Source organism: Vicugna pacos, chromosome 4 (assembly GCF_048564905.1).
Source record: "Vicugna pacos chromosome 4, VicPac4, whole genome shotgun sequence".
Lineage (NCBI taxonomy): Eukaryota > Metazoa > Chordata > Mammalia > Artiodactyla > Camelidae > Vicugna > Vicugna pacos.
Window position 1 is genome coordinate 34,690,689 of NC_132990.1, and position 16,951 is coordinate 34,707,639.

Below are 16,951 nucleotides of genomic sequence, written 5' to 3' on the forward strand. Positions count from 1 at the left end.
ACCGGCCGGAGTGCCAGAACCCCAGCGAGGGTGTCCCCCTGGAGCCCGCACTGCTGCGCCCCGCCCCGTGCGGGTCAACTGCGCCCAGGCTGCGAGGCCTGGTGCGGGGCACCCGTGGAGCCCCGCTCTGTGTGCTCCCGCAGACGGAGGGCGACTAGGGGCTGGCGCGCCGGACTGGTTATTTGGGGAAGTGCATCGCGACACCTTTGCAGATGGCATGGCCGTGTTTTGCAACGCAAACGGGAGGAGGGAAGACGGCCAGATGGAGGGGGAGAGCAGAGGAAGGGGTAAACCAGGTTGGGATGGGAATAAAGCAAACTCGTAAGCAGGGAGCGAAAAGGAAGGGGTGCGTGTCATCGTCGGGAGGAGGCTCCCACCCCGTCTCCCCGCCTCCCGCCCTCCTCCCCCCTGCAGCCCTTCCCCTTCTCCGGCGAACGACACTGCCGCTGCCCGGGTGCGCGCGGGTCCTGTTTGTGACAGTCAGGCAGAGAGGATTATCCGGATCATGGCCTCCTCGGCCCGCAGCCACGGTGGCTCTCCCGGGCCCCAGCATGCCCTTACCACCCGGACGATCCCGGGCGACCCACGCCTGCGGTTTCCGCGGCTCAAGCTCGGGAAAGACGCAAAGCAAAAGAAAACAAACACGGGAAGGGGGAGGGCAGGGTAACTGAGCCCCGCGGGCATCTCCGACCTCCTTCTTCGGGGCCTCCTCCCTCCCTCCCAGCAGTGCGGCCGGGGCCGGGCACCCCGAACTTCAACACCCGAGAACGTGCGGCCGCCAGGTACCAGGGGCAGGGACGTCTGCAGTGCCCTGAGGGCAGCCCCCCCGGCAGCCCTTTTGCCTAAAGGCCTGCCAACGGGTCGGCGTCCCCATCCCCGCCCGAGGGAACGCGTAAAGTGGAGGTGACACCTCCGCCATCCCGCACGCACCGGCCCGGCGGAGGTGGCTGCCGCCGCCTCGGCGCGCCAGCTCTGGCTTCTCCCGCCGCGATCCTCTCGCGTCTCCGCAGCCCGAGCCCTTTAAACAAGTCTCCGGGAAGCGGGTGGCAGCCGCGGTCGTTGGCTCCCCGCCGCCAGCTCCGGCTCCTCTCCCTTTCCAACTCTTCCGGGGAGGACTGATTGGGAAAAACTGTCGCGTTTCCATCCTCTTCTCCGGTCCTTCTGCCTCTCCCCGCCCACCCCCCAACCCAGCTTTTAAGGGGATGAGGGGATTGCAACCTTGCCGAGGTGTGTGTTGCAACCTTGAGTTGGCAGCACATCGCGAACTGCCTACCTAGGGTCAAAGCTGTGGTTTGTTGGGATTTTCCTTCCCTTGCCTCCTTGAAGTAGTAATTATTACTGTTATTATTAGAACAGCAAGGTACGGTTGAAACTTTCCCGTTTCTTCCACCGCCGCCCGGGAGCTGTCGTTAGAGCATTCCACCTGAGGCCCGAGGGGAGGAGGCGGGCTTTTTTTGTTGTGGCGGTTGGCCCGCCTGTTTGTTTTGGTCTTGGTGCATGCACAATAAATAATAATTAGGATGATAATGAATAATCCCCGGCGAAGGCGGCGCGGTGGGGTTTGTGCGGTGGCTGCAGGCGGGAGGCCCGAGGGAGGGGAAAGAGGAGAAAGGAGTTGTAAGTTATATTTACCTTGCTCGCGAGGAGTGTGCTGGCTGAATCTCTTCCCTCTCTGAGTCACCCAGAGTACAGAAACAGAGGGAGAGAGGACTAGATTATGAATATGACTTCATTGATGACAGCCATCCCCTCCTCTTCCTAAACTCCGGCTCCGCCCCGTGTCCCACCCTCGCCGCCTCCACGGGCGCCGGAAGACGCGCCGCAGTTGGCCCCGCGCGCCGCTCCTCCCTGACCGCCCGGGCGCGGGTTGGAGGGACATGCCTGTCACTCGCTCTGCTCAGCGACTCCGGGAGCTCGTGGCAGCGGGTGGGGGGAGGCGAGGGGAGGCGGGGGCAGTGTGCAAGAATGTGGATCGAGACAGCTCTGCTGTATGCGTGGATTCATATGTATCTGCAAGGCGCCGGCTCTCAGGCAGCGTTTGTGCCTGGAGCAGAGAAACTGCGCAGGACGCAGAAAGCCCCAAGCCCTTGATGGAGTTGGGCGCCCGTTATCCCTCCCTGGCAGTCTTCTTCCAGGGGCGCTGCCGGTCTCCTCCCGGGAGGCTGGGAAGCGGAGGCAAAGGGGGGCGGGGAAGGGGGGAGGGGGGAGGCAGTCGTAGTAATAGCGCGTAGTAGTTTGGGGGTATGTGGAGAAGGTGCTGGAATTTAACTGTGCCTCCGCCTGCCAGAGCGAGCCTGCAGAGGGAAAGGGAGGGGACAAGGGGAGGGCTCCGACTGGCACCAAAGCTGTTTGTGGCACGGGTGTTGACCACGAAAAGAAACAGGCTTCAATGTGCCGCCCGAAACTTTTTCTCCCCCCCGGCCCCCCGCCACCCAAGGCTGTAATTATAAATCTGTTCCCCTTTTCCCCCGTAAAAAAAGGAAGGCGGGCACAAAGAACATTCCTGCCAAATCTGTCTCTTTTCTAAAGGACTGCAAGCTTCCAAATGCCAATGAGGGGAAAACAGCTGAGAGGCAGAACGCCTTATAAGTAAATAAACTCGCCCTAACCCCTCTGTTTACTTTGTGACCAGACACAGTGCTTTAACCTTCCCTCACCTGTCATCGTGGAGTAAAATAGATACAAAAATAGGGGAAAACCACCTCGTGGGGGCGGGGCAGGCGGGCTAGGGGACAGCTGAAGCCTGGAATCTGCTTTTGATTTAAAAAGGGGAATAAATCTTTTACTCTATCCTGTCCGTAGTCTCATCTCTCCCATACCATATTTAAGACCACTTAATGCTACAAACAGTAGACTGCTGGCACTTGGTTTTGAGACCCCTTGTTCCAATTTTCCTTGAAATACAGCACTTTGGCTGGACGAATAGGTCAGTGTTTGCTGAGACAATTTTATTTTTAGTTTTACGAAGTGTGAAAGAATGTTAGGAGATTTTAAATCAGGGGCCTATTATTTTAGACTCAGATTAATGTAGGTGCTTGACTCTTAACAATTAAAACTGTTCCTATATGGTAGTATTATGAAAAGTATGATTTATCCCTTATTTTGTAATGTAATGGCTTAAATTAGTCATTCAAAGTGCACTGTGACTTTGGTTGAGGACCCCCCCACCAGAGTAAAATCCTATTTTAAGATCATTTTACTGTTGCAAAATTAACTCTGTTTGAGCAGCCGGGTCTGAAATACAGTTCTAGGATGCTTAAAACTATGCACCAGATAAGTTGAAGACCAGAAGCTGTGGAAGGAACACGGCTGCAATGTGCTGCATGTGGTCAAGTGGCAAGAACTGTTTATGTTCCTGGTCCATTGCTGGTGAAAGGAGTTTGCAAGGGTACCATTGTCAGGTAGCTCTGAGTGTCAAGGATCATGCATTCTATAATTTTCTAAGGTTTTGCTACATGCCTGTTACCCTGAGCTTCATAATTTTCTGTCTACCCCAAAGTGAGCCTCAAGACAACAAAAGATAACACGTCTAAAAGAAACAGAATATAGTATGCCCTGAAGATGCTATTGTAAGAACTCGTTCTTCTGCCCGAGGATATGCCAGTATAACTATTAACTAGGCAAGAAATCATAAACAAAATTAGCAATGTGGTAAAAGTATAACTTCCAACTGCCTAATAAATTGCAACTTACAATAATACAGCGGGATAATCCTGCCATCTACAAAAGGGCTTTAACCTAATCGTGATGTTCAATACGTTACGTAATATAAGGTTTTAATTTGGAGTGGGGGGAGTTAATCTGTTTCCCTGGCATGCCAATTTCACATGCCAATTTTCAGAAGTTGAGGATTTCATCTCTACTCCCTTGTGAATAAGTGCCCTTTATCCTTCTAAGATTCCACCTTCATAAGCCATGCCAAATTTCAAAAAGAGAACAATCATCTTAGTGAGCCACTGGAGGAAGAGACTGGCCATTCCTTCTGCATTTTGTCAGACAGAAAGTACAGAAGAAAACACTGCCTTTGTTACATGTGTATATTCTTCAGTTCATATAAAATTTTGACGCAGTACTTGGAGGAACTGGTATCCACGCATTATATGTACAACTATGGGAATGGAAAAATAAAATCCATCCCTGGGAGCAGAGATTAAATACAGATACTGCATCTCCTTTTCCCTTCACATTGGTCTGAGAAAGTACCACCTTCTCCCTTCAGGTCTTTCCTCTAAGATCTATCTTGTTTCTAGCTTGCACTGCACCAAGTAGGAACTTTATCAAATAAGATCTATGCTCAGGAGAAATGAAAAGGCAATGCCAATCACTCAGTACAAGGACATGCACAACCCAGGGCATGAGTTTCATCTCCGAGGTAAAGCAAAATTTAACAATTGATATTAAGGAGGACACTGCTGGGGTTCTTTTGTTTTGTAGAAAATCAGAGAAAAGCAAATAGAGTTGGAGGCTAAAAGGACTCTAGAAGGCTGCACAGGATACTATGTTCACATGAAGCTTTTCCTTTTGGACTCTGATGAGTCATAATGTGTTCTGTGAACTTGCCTTTCTCTTTCTAGTTTGGCATCAAGGGATAGAAGTCACTTTTTCATGTCTATATGGCCACATTCACTTGTGATGTAAGTCTGCCATGATTGGCGTTCTGTACAGAGAAGAGACTGGGTTTGAAAAGTGATACCTAGCTATAATACCTTCATAAAGAAGAATTCCACGCACAAAGTCAGGAAGCTTCTAGTTTCCCCAGGCAAACTGTTAATGCTGGCTGAAATGTGGCCTAGCTTTGAACAGGAGCAAGTAAGACCATTTAGGGAATGAGTACTTCATCTACAGTAATGGAAGCTAAACTTTGACAAAGTGAATCAGCTGACGTTTAATTTAGTGAAGAGTTTAGAATTAGCAAGTAAATTTATTACTGAAATAAACACTCCCCTCACTCCTTTTCTTCTAATCAACAGTCTCAATAAATTTAGTTTCTCCACAACCATTCCTCCAAAATTCCACCCCACTTTGTGATCATACCCCTCTCTAGCTTTAAAGCTTTTGTCTATTCCCAGTCCATTCTATGATAAATTTCAGACTTCTTAGCATGTCATCCATGCTTGATAACAAGCATGTCATCACAGCTGTGCACAGAAAGATCTCTGCCAGCCTTGTTGACCTCCCCCAAATGCTTGAGCTCAGGAAAGCTGGCTTAACTGCTGGCTCCTAAGGGGCCATACTGGACACATTACTTTCCTCTCCATAAGATGCAGGTCCCCAGTCCACATCCTCCAAAACTCGGCTACGGCCCACGTAACTTCCAGTGGCCCTCCTTGCCCTCTCTGCCCTCCCCAGGCAAAGGAAACCACTTGTCTCCCTCTGCTTCCATAGCAACCCGTGTGCACCTCCATTACAGCACTTATTACTCTGATGCAATTTTTGTTGGTATCCTCCACTAGATGGCTAGTGCCTGGAGGGTGTAGACTAAGTTCAATTCATCTTTGAAACCTCAGCAATTAGCTGGATGCTTAACACATTATATGTTGTTTAAGCAAAAAAAAAAAAAAACACACTTCGTTGAATGAAAGGATGAGAGATATATATTAAGATTATCCAACATAGAGAATTTAGCCGGTCTTAGCTATTAGCAACTATGCTAATAACAAAATTGCTAAGTGCTCAGAATCTTTATGTTATTTTCAAGCTGAAAAAGCTGATACGTTTTTGGTTTGTGTTTTGTTTTGGGGGTGGGGGTAGGCAGGAGATGAGGAGAAGCTACAGCTCTTGCTGTCATACAAAGAGCAGTGAGAGGAGGTTTTGTTTGGTTTTTAAATTAGGCTAGGAATAACATGAGTATATACATGGCAATTGTGTAATAGAGTAGTAGTAATTATAAGAGCAGCTCCCTTTTAGTTCTCCTTTAAATCATATGTCAGTGTCTGTGCAGAGAACTTTACTCATGCCATTTAATCCATTTAACCCTATGAGATATGTGGTATCATCCCCATTTTACTGATAAAGAGACTGAGAGGAACAGACATTGCCTGAAGTTTACAGTTTCCACAGATTATGTTTTCTGGCTTTCACCAATCAACCCTCATATTTGAAAAACAAGTGGCCTAAAAAGATCCCTTCAAAGAAATGAAAAATGGAGATAAATCCGATAATGCGAGCACAGGTGAAAATCAAGATCAGATCTGCCACTTTAACCTCTAAGAGTTCTTTGCCAGCCATACTGATGAGTGAAAGCAACATCGGTCTAATTAGATCGGGCAAGAAACAGGTCAAAAACATTCAGTTATCCAAGACTATTTCAAGGAAATCTGAATATATGTTAACCATCCATAATGATGAATTCGGACCTGAGCTTATATTTTGCCTTGAGATATTAGCGAGTGACAGTATGACAGCATCATGATTACCAAGACACTTACATTTTTTCTATTATCTCACTCATTCTGTTATAACTTCTATTCTGTGTATTTTATAATGCACTTGATGTATTAATACTGAATGCATGTATTATGAATAAATACACATAAATCATGCTCTAGCTATTCTTCTCCTTCCACCCCTTCTTTAACTGCAAGAGGACTGTGATCAGACAACCTGGAGATGACTAAATGATGAAGTCAGAATTTTTAACCCTGCTTGACGAAACTCAGACTCAGACCGATCTATGCTGCTCATGTGAAAACTGCCCAGTGATCTGTCATCAACACATGGTTCTAGCCCATAATGGGGTAGGGGGAGGGTAGAATACAAATGATCTTTGGAGCACTTGAGAATCCCTTGAACCTATGATCAAAATTTCGTGTTCATGCTAATGTGCGCTTTCAGTGGAGAAAGCCCACATACCTCATCAGATTCTCAAAGGGGCTAAGAATTATTGACATACAGGAATCAGCAGTGTCAATGATCTAAGATCAGATCTAAGATCTTTCCTGATAAGAAATTAAACTTCTTCGTAACTTTTATAAAGCTAAGAGTGTACGTGTCCAAACATGTCTAACCTTAAAAAAATTTTTTATAGAATTCAGTTATTTCTCTAGATAGTTCCTAACTGACCAAAGGCAGGATAATTTCATTCTGAAAGATTTTCTCAATAATACTCCATTTTATATTATTGACTAGACAAGGAAGGGTTTTATCCATGTTATCGTCAGCATGTCTTTGGGGCTCTGACACATCTCTGAGCAGGTGTACACTAGAAATCAGAACGTGAATTTAGGGTCTAAAATTTTGTTATTGTCATAAATTGTTCAAATATTTTAACTTTCGTTTGGCAGGCCATTATACTTACTGCCCTTTGATTGGTACTGTTTCTCTGAGTGATAATGTATTTCTGTACCAAGGTGACACAGTAGCTCATTTTGAAGCTTCTCAACCAAATGCCATGGTAGCGGAATATGCTGTATGCATCTCACATGCTGTTTTATTAGGTTTTATTGCAGCCTTTTACTTTTGGACCACCTTCAGCCACTACCAGAATTATCTTTTCACTTACCATTCGCTGCCTTTTATTTGTGTGCAACCGTTTTCCAGCTTGACTTGCATTACATCACCCGACAGATTCTTTATTCAAGTTCAGTACACAGAAGCACAATCTGCTGTTGTCTTATTTCAGTCATTTCTCTATACTTGAAGTTCTATATAAATTCAAGAGAAGATTAGAAAATAAGCCAGGAACATATCAAAACTGAAATAACCACTCAAATTACCTTCTATGACTCTTTAAAGAATTTGAGATAAATAATCTGCTTTGGGAGAAAAAAAAAAGTCAGTCTCTGCAGGTAAGGATAAAAATAGATCCTATAACAATATTGCTTTATTTTAGTTTTCAGTGGTATTACCAGCCAGAAAGTGATGAAAATATAGAACAAGTATAAAAAGTTTGGGGAAAGGGTTGTAAGCGTCTAGATTCTGCATGGGACAAGGTTTAATGCTGGGCAGACAGCTTTTATCTTCCCTTAGATAAACTGAGCTGAACAGTCACTGACATCAGTGAGTGATGAGCATAAAGGGAACACTCACATTTGGTCTGGAATTGTGTGTATTCAATTGCTTTATCTTATCAGAGACAATGAGATATCTGTTGGAATTTTACTATTGTGAAGACTATTAGTGGCCCTTTGGTAACAGACTTTCCTTAAATATGGGGGGAAATAAGGGATTTGCTGATAAAAGAACATCATAACATACGAATTTTTTGTTTGTTTAATACTTAGGACTCAGTGGTTGGGGAAATGTCTGAATCTTAAAGAAAAACTGACACCACATTTTACCTATATTTTGTTGAACTACTTAAGAAACTACTTAAGAAATATATCCACCTATCAGGGCATTTGTCTTTTTTTTTAAAATTGAAGTACAGTCAGTTACAATGTATCAGTTTCTGGTGTACAACATAATGTCCCAGTCCTGCATATACATAAATATATTCACTTTCATTAAAGGTTATTGTAAGATATTGAATATAGTTCCCTGTGCTATACAGAAGAAATTTGTTGGGTTTTTTTAAATCTATTTTTATATATAGTGGTAACATTTGCAAATCTCAGACTTCCAAATGTATCCTTTCCTGCTCCCATTCCCCCGGTAACCATAAGATTGTTTATTATGTCTGTGAGTCTGTTTCTGTTTTATACATGAGTTCATTAGTGTCCTCTTTCTTTCTTTTTTTAGATTCCACAAATGAGTGATATCATATGGTATTTTTCTCTCTCTTTCTGGCTTATTTCACTTAGAATGACAATCTCCAAGTCCATTCATGTTACTGCAAATGGCATTATTTTATTCTTTTTTATGGCGGAGTAGTATTCCATTGCATAAATATACCACAGCTTCTTTATCCAGTCATCTGTTGATGGACATTTAGGTTGCTTCCAGGTCTTGGCTAGTGTGTGTGTGTGTGTGTGTGTGTGTGTGTGTGTGTGTGTGTGTGTGTGTGTGTGTGTGTGTGTGTGTGTGTGTGTGTGTGTGTGTGTGTGTGTGTGTGTGTGTGTGTGTGTGTGTGTGTGTGTGTGTGTATGTGTATATATATATATATTGCTCCTATGAACATTGAGGTATACATATCTTTTTGAATTAGAGTTTCCTCTGGATATTTGCCCAGGAGTGGGATTGCTGGATCATATGATAAGTCTATTTTTAGTCTTTTGAGGGATCTCCATCTCCATACTGTTTTCCATAATGGCTGCTCCAAACTGCATTCCCACCAACAGTATAGGATGGTTCCCTTTCCTCCATACCTCTCCAGCATTTATCATTTGTGGACTTTTGAAGGATGGCCATTCTGACTGGTGTGAGGTGGGGTGATACCTCATTGTACTTTTGATTTGCATTTCTCTGATACATAGCTACATTGAGCATTTTTCCACGTGTCTATTGGCCAGTTGTATGTCTTCATTGGAGAATTGCTTGTTTAGGTCTTCTGCCCATTTTTGGATTGGGTTGTTTGTTTTTTTTTATTAAGTTGTATGAGCTGTTTATATATTCTGGAAATTAAACTTTTGTCAGTCGTATCATTTGCAAATATCTTCTTCCATTCCAGAGATTGTTGTTTTGTTTTGCTTATGGTTTCCTTTGCTGTGCAAAAGCTTATAGGGGTATTTGTCTTTAAGTGATAACTCAACTTTATGGTGTGATTTATTTACAGATGTTAGTGACCGTAATCACCATTATCTGATATTCTGCAGTTTCCATGGCCACTATCAATGTTTATTATTTTCCCAAGAATGTAAGATCAGAATGCTGAGCTATTATTTCTAATGCTAACATAATACGTTATTATTTTTCAGTTGAGGAGAATAATTATTGGAAGCATAATCTAATGATCTAGATAATAAAAATTAATTAATATCAATTAATTAATATAAGTCATTAGATAATGACTATTCTTTCCAACAGCCTACAAATGCTAGTATCACAGACTATATACCAATGTCTTACTTTGAATGCTAGCACTACAACTTCTTATAATAGTTCCTGGTTTAAAAAGATACATACCAATCTCAGAACCTCTGGTTCCATGCACAAAGGCAGCAAAATATACTAGAACACATGACTGAATGGCCTGCTCATGGCCGCCCACCAAGATTAGAATCTTGCTCTTCTCACTCCCAGTCAGCATAACTTCTACCATACCACGCTGTTTCCCTTAAAAAAAAAAAAAGGCTTCAAGTTCATGTTCTTCAGCTCAGGAACAGCCATCAAAGCCCAACTGAGGAAGTGGGCCCAGCACTATCCACTGCATGCTGTCAAATTTATTTTTATAGACTGAGGCTTTCAAACTGTTTTAACAACTACCCTCAGTATGAAATGCATTATACATCATGACCCAATATACACATAATTAGCTACATAGTGAATTGTATCAGTCAGGGTCCAACTAGGAAAACAGAGGAGTTTAATTCAGGAAATTGGTACCCAAGTGATAGAAGAGCTGAGAAGTCAGATAAGGGATCAAGAGTAGCCACAATAAGAAGTCACTATTACCCCTAAATTAGGGGAATCAAGGGATGAGGCTGAATTAACACAGCCCAGAGACCAGGGTCTCCAAGTACAGTCTGAAACCATCATGGTTTTCAGCTGGAACCACAGTGGAGTTAGAGTTGTTGCTAGAGATGCAGTCAGAGACAGAAAGAGAAGGGAGAATACCCTGACTTCACCATCCCTCCTGCCCTCCAGCTGTCCTGTCTCTTGTCCTCCTTGGGCTGACTGCAGCTGACACAGGAACCTGGGCAGTGCAGCCCCCTGGGGACGGCCCCCACTTGCCTTACAGAACTGTGACGGAGAGTGAGAAACGGATCTGAGGGCCAAGAGACACAGAAACTGAAACAAAGCTTCTTAGAACAGTACTTACCTGTTCTGAGAGCAACATCATCTGAAGTTAATGTTCTTTCTTCTATCTCTTTTTTATGTTGCACATACTCCATGAAGACTCGTAATTCACAGTGAGTTGGAAAACACTCTTTGGATCATTTGGGGATACACATCTCAGGAACTATCTGCCCTCACCTAAATATTCTCCTTTAAGGTCAGTTTATTAAAACATGGGGTCTCATGATCATTAAGGATATATTATATGAATTTTAGTAAAATAAAAATTTCCACCAAGCTCCCATATTAGACCATCATTTTTGGTATATGGATATCAAGTACATAGTGATGGATGACAATGAAATAAATCTATCTCAGCTCTTATTTTTCTGCATATAATCATCAAATAGGTGGATATTATAAATATTTATCAATTCCTTTTTTTCCTGCATGGCCATCATAATATAGCAATAATAGCTACAATTTTATAATAGAATCATTCTTTGTTAAGTCATTTATACAAAGATATTGGTAGTACCAGGGTTAGTATGTGTGAGTATAGCCAAAAAACTACAAAAGATATTTAAGATAAAGTTTAACCAATATTTAAAGCCAGATAACATACAAATATATCTAACATTGCATGTGCAACAGTTTTAGACTTTGAAAATCTAGTGAAGTGGGCACATATCCTAATTCAATTTAATAACAAGGAAATTTTTGTCCATGATTATATTTTCATGTATCAGGCCACATATTATGTTAACAACAAAATATAATTTCCTACCCTGGTGAAATTTGCTAGTAAGACTTCCAGGGTCCAAGATTTTAGAAGATTCATAATGGATTTGTTGGTTATTGTCAAGGGTATAGTATCTGGCCTATGCTAATTTCACAGGGTACCTGTGAAAACAAGGCAAAGCTATTTAGAAACTATTTCCATCTATGAATAAATCTATTAACATAAACATTGAAAGATAAAATCAGTGGAGCAATTTATAATCTGAACACCTGCTCAGGTAGGACTGGATTATGAATGTGTAACATTAAACTTGTAATCAGTGTTCTACTGGATGACTACAACTTTCTTCTCTCCTAAACAACATTCACCCTGCCCCCCGCTCTAAGAAAAAAATTCCCACTGTAGTGATAGATTCATTACCAGCCTTTAAAAGCAGTGGCATATATGTTATCTGATAAAATGTTGCTAATACGAAATAGGAAAACTACTTGGAGCAGCCAAGTAACACTGAGTGACATAAGCATCAGAATTTGCCCATTTAGACAATTTATTATATATTGAGAAAATGTGGAAAGGAAGTATGAGGAAAGAGCACTGAAGTTGTTTCAATATCAGTTTTGAAAATCCGTAACAAATGATGGCAAGGCTCAGCAACACCAGGAGGTAGGCTGGCCACCACTTAGGAGGAACTTGGATGCATAACTTCCCTCCAACATGAGCTCCTCTTCTTCAAGTGAGACTCTGACCTGGACAAATCATGTGACCTTGACTTGTGAGCCCCCTCCCTTTTTTTGAATGTCTTCAATATACTTTATTTATTTATTTATATTGAAGTGTAGTCTGTTTATAGTGTTAACTTCTAATGTACAGCACAGTGATTCAGATATATATATATATATATATATATTCCTATTCATATTCTTTTTCATTATAGGCTATTACAAGGTATTGAATATAGTTCCCCGTGCTATACAGAAGACTTGTGAGCCCTTTTAATTTCACTTATAAAATGGAGGGATTTGTGCCAAATAATCTTTAAAGGTCCTTCCATCTAAAATTCTCCGTCTCAGTCTCCTTACCTATAAATTGGGATAATATAATAATGGCACTCAATACAAGGCATTGCTAGAGAATCATAAACGGACAGCTGATGCCATGTACATATGATGTTAACATAGAGGAAAACACTCAATAATGTAGCTGCTATTATTGCTATTATTTTTCTCAGCTCCATCAGTCCAAGAACTTAGAAACAATGGCTTTTCCCCACCCTAATTTTTTTCTAATTGTTAGAAGAGGTCAACTCCTTTATGAACTACTAACTTGCATTAGTCTCTTTGTCCTAACAGGTCTTAATACTCTTCCTTCTCCGGTAACTGATGCTCTGTCCTGCCCATAAACTTCATTCCTCATCCTTTTCTGCACCTTCTTGCTCTGTCCTTTTTGTGTTGAACTCTTTCCAAATTCTCAGCCACTCTTCTGGCTCACAAAACAGGGTGTCAACTGTTGACCACTCCCCAAAATTTCGGTCCTGTATCTCCAGCTGCCCCAACGCCACCCACCTTAAAATGGTTTTCTTTTATCTTACTAAGTCTAAAGCCTAAGACATCATTTTATCTAAAATTATTGTCCCCTTCAAGCACCTCTTTTTCTGTCAGTATTTTTTAAATTTAATGCATTTTTTTGCAATGACAAACGATGACCATGCACCAAAAATTTGATTAAAGGAAAACAAATCCAGACTTCCTCTAGCCAGACCCGATCACTTAGAATTTACTTGTAGTTCTTCCTAGTCTTTCCTAATGTATATGTTTTTGTACCATTGTAATCACAGTCTGTGCTTCTAATTGTATCTTGCTTACGTGTTATATTAGTCCATAAGGATTTTCCATGTTGAAAAAGCTTTTGTAATAGGTTATTGTTTGACTGTTGACTCTGTTTCCAGTCATTCTCTTCACCAGTTCATTCTTCACACCTGGCTGTCTTGAACCTTATTCATAGCACTACCTTACCCATCTTCTGTGTGCTCAAGAACCTTGGGTGAGTCCTCATTGTTCAAAAAACGAAGTCCAGGCTCCTTAGTCAAGTTCAAAGGCCCCTCCTCAAACAGGAATCCATCCTTTCCAGCCTCATCTTCTATCACAGACCCTTTCCTTAGGCCAAATGGTAACACATTATTCAACACACAAAAGTAACTTCACCCGCGCCTTCCTTTGCACCGTTCTTCCTGCCTATGATACCCACCTTCCCTTTGATGCTTCTTTGGCTCCGGTGCTATTTCTTACCCCATAAAGCCTTCTCCAGCTGACCCACCCATTGTAGTTACTCTCATCTCTCTAACAATTTCTACTTCTTACATGAGCCACGTGCTGGACAAGCTCTAGGACCATATCTTCTCCCTCTCTGTGTCCTCAGAGCTCAGCACAAAGGGCATGCTCAATAAATACTTATTAATGATGATGATGGTGAGACCCACTGTCAGCACAGCTGTTCTGCTTTCTATGATAATGAGGAACGCAGTGCAGAGGCACTAGGAGAAAATTCACTGTAGTCCTCCTTACATGCTGCCAGAAGTCAAAAGAGATTTACAGACATTCTACTCCAGTTGCAAAGACATCATGAAAGTTTGGAAGGAAGGAAGGAGGGCAGGAAGGAAGAAAGCAAGGAGATAATTGAGGATTATTTTGCATTTTCACATAATCTATTTTATTTATGTTATAGCAGAGATAAATGTGAAATATTCTTAGATTGTAACATCCCTATTATAAAATGTCTTCAGACTCAGGCAGCATAAACAGTGGATAGTAGAAGATTCCAACTTAGAGCCCTAGGCTTTTTGTAAAGCCAGCCAGTGCATTTTAGTCATACCACAAGCAGTTTGATGTGATGGTTAAAAGCTTGCGCTCTCAAGTGGTGCCGCCTAGCACACAATTTTGGCTCTACCAACTACTCGTTGCATGACCATGGAAAAGTTACCTAACTTTTCCTGGGCCCAGTTTTTCCATCCGTGAAAGAAGGACAATAGCTGTGGTATTCTAGAAAGCGTTAACAATGCCCTTTCCCCCAAAGCCCTGATTTATAGTATATGTTGGTTTCCACGGTCTAAATATTCCCACAATAGCTGATTTCAAGCTGCTAACAGGCTCACTAGATTCCTGAAAATTTAACAGTGGACTCTTACAGGGTACCTTCTTACAGGGTTGTTGTGAAGATTAAATGAGTTAATACATAAAAGCACTTAGAACTGGCCCTGGCACATCCTATGCTTAGTTTGAGGAATATTAGCTATTTTTATTATACCATTTTAGTTATTTTAGTTTGCCTTCTTCTGTGGAAATGGAGGCTAGAAATAGCAAGTACTATTGAAAAAAGCCGTTGCCTTGATTTTAGTTCATTTCAACCTCTTCCTAATCACATGTTTTATGTTCACTACTGCCAAGCAGCCCCATTGACTTATTTGAATTTCTTTCCTTTCCTTAATTCAGCTTTTTATTTTTTTTTTTTTTGAGCATTCTAAGAATCAGAGGACTGGCTAAAAGCCACATACCAGGAAAGAAAAGCGTTATAAAAAGTAAGGATAATCCCAACTGAATAATTTCCCCCGAATAATCATTTTAAGAAAGGCTTAAATACTTATTCAAACAACTAGATATGAAATTTTATTCGGATATAATTACTTATTGCCCACTTTTGGGGAGAATATGAATTGTACTTCACCTAACCTATTTTCAAAATAATTTTATTCCCTGGTGTTCTTCCTGACACAAAATAAATAAGAATTTTTTATTAAAAAGAATCCCAAAATATATGACTCTGGACAGTAAGGCTTCCTGCTTTTTTATCTCTACCAGTATATCCAGGACTTCTACTTATAAATATCTGCTTACACGTACTGTAATTTTCTGGGTGTTTCATCAGAACAACCACTCAGACAATAAATATTCGCTACCTATAGAAAACAGGGTGTTTTTGCTCTTGAAGCCCAGAGTTGGCCAGCTAATGATTCCTTTCATCAGCTGGAACCCCCAGACCCCAGCATTTTTCTCTGGAATGTCTCCCTTTCTTGCTCAGGTTTTTGTCACCCTCCTCTTTTACAAATTCTGAATTCTTCAATTCCGTCTCCCACTCAGGAAATGGTCTCTAATTTTCCTTTTGCAAATTTTATTCCCTTGGCAGTCATTTTCTCCATTGCGCCTTTCCTCCTGTTGCAATTAATTTGTTACTTCTTACCTGAGTGCCACACCTAAAGTCATCTTTGATTGTTAGGGAATCTTCAGATTATGAAGAGCTTCCTTTTGCTGTTGGAGGAACACTGGAGACAGTGAAACACTGAAGCTACAATCTCAGGTGAGTGCCTTCTTGAATTTTCCCTATTTAAAAAATGGAAATCTCTTCCAACCTTTTGCCTAGCATTTCTCCCCTTCCCCCCAGAACCTGGTAGCCACCCTTCTACTTTTGGTCCCTATGAATTGGACACTTCTTATTAAGTGGAATCATAGAATATTTGTCTTTTTGTGAATGGCATATTTCACTTAGCATAACATCCTCAAGATTCATCCACGCATTTGACAGGATTTCCTTCCTTTTCCAAGCTGAATAATATTCCATTGTACACACATACCACCTTTTGTTTACATGTCCATCCACTGATGGACACTTGGGTTACTTTTACTTTTTGGCTTCCAAATAATTCTTCTGTGAACATACATGTGCAAATGTCTGTTTCAGTCCCTGCTTTCAATTCTTTTAGTTCTGTATCTAGAAGTGGAATTGCTGGACCATATGATGATTCTATTTCCAATTTTTTTTTTAGGAACCACAGTACTGTTTTCCATTAATGTATATTTTCTTCTATACACTATTTTACATTCCCACCAACAGTGTACAAGAATCCCAATTTCTCCACATCATTGTTAGTTTCTGGGTTTTTAATTTCTTAATAGTAGTTGGCCTATCTTCATTACAAGCATGTAGGTTACTAAACAAAAAGCTAAGAATATCTAATTTCTGTCACATACCATCTTGATCCTATGTTCATCATTTTCAAAATCCCTTGAATTCTGGTTGTTGCTACTGCTCTTGTTTTTGCTCTAAGATACAGGGCTTTGTTTCCAAGATGAGACCAGAGACTGCAGAATCTACTTAAATTCTGCAGCATCCTTGTTAATAGGTCTCTCCGTCTCTCCATGTTTTTCACAGTGAAAGCCAAGCTTGGTAAATCTCTCTCTCCAGCTTGAAGTCAGTAGGCCGCTTCTCCCTGAACTACAATTAACCTACTTATGACTGACATTCCTGTTTCCTTCTTGTCAGCTTTATTAAGATGTAATTTACACTAAAGTGTGAAATTCAATGAGTTTTGACAAACCTATACAGTATTGAAACCACCACGACAAT

At 41.5% G+C, this 16,951-nt stretch overlaps 1 protein-coding gene across 2 annotated transcripts in view; it reads right to left on the bottom strand.

The window, feature by feature from the left end:
- Positions 1-1,804, bottom strand: part of SMARCA2 (SWI/SNF related BAF chromatin remodeling complex subunit ATPase 2) — a 160,286-nt gene extending 158,482 nt beyond the window's left edge. The window contains exon 1 of one of the 2 annotated variants that reach the window (XM_072959542.1): positions 1,633-1,804. The gene's annotated coding sequence lies outside the window, so the exon portion shown is untranslated. Of the gene's footprint in view, positions 1-930; positions 1,084-1,632 lie in introns of those variants that run through there. The other variant, XM_072959544.1, reaches the window with a different exon arrangement.
- Positions 1,805-16,951: the final 15,147 nt, after the last annotated feature.